At 50.4% G+C, this 3525-nt stretch overlaps 1 pseudogene; it reads left to right on the forward strand.

Moving 5' to 3' along the window:
• Window positions 1-2296: 2296 nt before the first annotated feature.
• Window positions 2297-2788, forward strand: LOC103264300 (annotated as a pseudogene).
• Window positions 2789-3525: the final 737 nt, after the last annotated feature.

Consider the following 3525-nt stretch of genomic DNA (forward strand, 5'->3'; position numbering starts at 1 on the left):
AAAAAAAAAAAAAAAAAAGAACTGCTGGGATCAACCAATTCTCCCTCCTCAGGTTCCCAAGAAACTGGACTACAGATGTGTGGCACTATGCCTGGCTAAATTTTTTTAATTTTCTTTTTTTTTGTAGAGACAAGTTCCCCCCTATATTGCTCGGACTGGTCTCAAACTCCTGATCTCAAGCAAGCCTCCCACCTCAGTATCCCAAAGTTCCGGGATTACAGGCCTGTGCTCCCATGGCCAGTCAAAAAAAAAAAAAATTAACTATGCAGATAACTAGGAAGAGGCGTGCCAGGGAACGGGAGTAGTAGTAGATGCAAAGGTCCTGAGACAGCAATGACCTTGGTGTGCTCTCAGAAGAGAAAGAGCGTGGGTCTGGCAAGAGTGTGGTGGTCAGACAGGAGATGGCACCAGGGGGAAGCAGGCCCCAAGCCAGGGAGGGCTTGTAGAAGGACAAGGATGGAAGAAGAGAGATCAGTGAGGATGCCACTGCGACCACCCAGGTGGGCCAGGATGGTGGCTGGGCATTTGACCACGGGCCGTGAGGCTGGGGCTCCACTTTCCTCAGAAGGAGCTGAGGGCATGGGGCTTTAGTAGAGCCCTCAAGCCTGTTCCACCAGCAGTGGACGTAGATTGCTTATAGACCCCACCACCACCCACTCTGAAAAAGGCATCAGGATTTTGCCTTGGGAAGCCGCCCTGCCTCCATGGGCTACAGCCTGTAGTTTCTGTCAAGAAGCTTTCCCCAGTGAGTGGACAGATGGCTGAAGCTGAACCAATCAGATGCTTCTCTGGGAGTCTGAATCTCTGCAGATGATGCAGAGACTGAAAAGAGCTAATTCAGCTGGGCTTGGTGGCTCAGCCTGTAATCCCGTGCCTTCAGGAGGCCGAGGTGAGTGGATTGCCTGAGCCCGCGGGTTCCAGACCCACCTGGGCAGCGAGACCTCATCTCTACAATAAATCAAAAAATCAGCCGGGTGTGGTACCGTATGCCTATAATTCCGGCTACTCGGAAGGCTAAGGCAGAAGGATCACCGGAGCCCAGCAGGTCGAGGCTGCGGTGGCCGGGAGCGGCCACTGCACCCCAGTCTGGGTGACGGAGTGAGACTCCAACTCAAAAAAAAAAGGATCTGCCAAACTATTTCGGTCATCAAAGACAGAGGCAGACTGAGAAACTGCTCCAGATTAACCAAGTTTAAAGAGACTTGACAGGCTGAGCACGGTAGCTCACGTCTGTAATCCCAGCACTTCGGGGGTTCACACCTGTAATCCCTCCTGGGACAGGAGGATTGCCTGAGCCCAGGAGTTCAAGACCAGCCTGGTCGGCCTCACAGGCTGGGATTCCCTCCCAGGCTGGGATTATAGGCTGAGCCACCGAGCCCGGCCTGAAATGCAGCTTTCTAGAGGCATGCCCTGGTCTTTCCCCTTTAAGTCCCAATCGTTCACTGCCACATTCTCAGCACCTAGCAGGGTGGCTGGCACAGTTACTGATTGAATGAATATGCACACGCAGTGTCTCCTCTGTTAAAACTCTGAGATTGGCTTTCTTATTTTTTTATTTTTTTATTTTTTTTGAGTTGGAGTCTCACTCTGTCGGCCCAGACTGGAGTGCCGTGGCCGCTCCTGGCCACCGCAGCCTCGACCTGCTGGGCTCCGGCGATCCTTCCCCTCAGCCTTCCGAGTAGCCGGAATTACAGACACGCGCTACCACGCCCGGCTGATTTTTTTATTTATTGTAGAGATGAGGTCTTGCTGCCCAGGCGGGTCTCGAACCCGCGGGCTCAGGCAATCCACTCACCTCAGCCTCCCAAGGCGCGGGATTACAGGCTGAGCCACCGAGCCCGGCTGGCTTTTTTATTTTTATTTTCAGGCTAAGAATATTTAAGCCATAATGGGTAGAGACAGTAATCACTTAGGGAACTGGAGGCAACCTGGGAGGCCTACCAGGGAGGTGTCCTGGTGGGTCCAGATGAGTCTGAGAGCCTCTTATGCCCCCTAGTGGTGCAAGTAGGAATTTCTCCAGATTCTCAACAGTTTGGCAACCTTGAAGAATAACTCGATCGAGATGAAACTACTTGCCCACGGGTTTACAAATGTAGCAGTACGTGCGGAGTCAGATATGTCTGAGGGAGATGAGTGTAGTGATAGATGTCCTATGTGGTCTGAAGCTGAGGGATAGGCTGATTGGAGGGCTGGATCATGTCTGAGTCATCTTAACTATTTCTAATGCGTCACTGTTTAATTTTTAGTCTAAAAGTGATGTGTGAGCCATCTTTCCTCTTCCCCCAGAGCCACAGCCATGAAGGTCGAGCTGTGCAGTTTCAGCAGGTACAAGATCTATCCCGGACACGAAAGGCGCCATGCCAGGACCGACGGAAAGGTTTTTCAGTTTTTTAACGCAAAATGCGAGTCAGTGTTCTTTTCTAAGAGGAATCCTCGGCACATAAACTGGACTGTCCTCTACAGAAGAAAACACAAAAAGGGACAGTCAGAAGAAATTCGAAAGAAAAGAAGCCACCATGCTGTCAAATTCCTGGTGCACCTCTTGCTGACATAATGGCCAAGAGGAATCAGAAACCTGAAGTTAGAAAGGCTCAAAGGGAACAAGCTATCAGGGCTGTTAAGGGACAAAAAAGGCTAAGCAAGCATCTAAAAAGACCTCCATGGCTGCTGCTAAGACACCTACAAAGGCAGCACCCAAGCAAAAGATTGTGAAGCCTGTGAAGGTTTCTGCTCCCCGAGTTCGTGGAAAGCGCTAACTTGGCAGATCTGATTTTTAAATAAAGATCTGACTGTAAAAAAAAAGTGATGTGTGAACTTGGCATAATCATTTAGGCAGCTCCAGAGGGAAGAGAACGACAAGTCTTCTTCCAGGCCCAAAACTTAAGAGCCAGGCCCCCGGTTTCTGTTCCTAATGGGAACCGCCAGTAACAGATTCTCAGAAGTCTTTCCAGGAGGGTGATCTGCTCATTCTGGCTTGCCCGGGACTTGCCCAGCTTTGACCCTGAAAGTCCCACATCCTGGGAATCCCCTCACTCCCAGGCAAACCTGGACAGATAGTTGCCCTACCTTCCAGAGGCATCTATGTATCATAGACAAACTTATACATATACTTGACAAATTACTTAGCACCTTTATGTTGTTCTAATTAAAAATTTATTTTATGACCGGGCTTGGTGGCACAGCCTGTAATCCCAGCACTTTGGGAGGCTGAGGCCAGTGGATTGCCTGAGCCCGTGGGTTCGAGACCAGCCCGGGATACTTGGTGAGACCTGGTCTCTACAATAAAATAAAAAATAGCTGGGCGTGGTAGCACATATCTGTAGTTCCTTCTAGCTATGCGGAAGGCTGAGGCGGAAGGATAGCTAGAGCCCAGAAATTCAACACTGGGGTGGCCGTGAGGGTGAGTGCCACTGCACTCCAACCTGTGCAAAGAAGTGAGACTCCAACTCAAAAAAAAAATTTATTGCCGGGCTCGGGGGCTCAGCCTGTAATCCCGCGCTTTGGGAGGCCGAGGTGAGTGGATTG

The sequence above is a fragment of the Carlito syrichta genome, unplaced genomic scaffold (genome assembly GCF_000164805.1).
Source record: "Carlito syrichta isolate Samal-C Ts95f unplaced genomic scaffold, Tarsius_syrichta-2.0.1 Scaffold305642, whole genome shotgun sequence".
Taxonomy (NCBI): domain Eukaryota; kingdom Metazoa; phylum Chordata; class Mammalia; order Primates; family Tarsiidae; genus Carlito; species Carlito syrichta.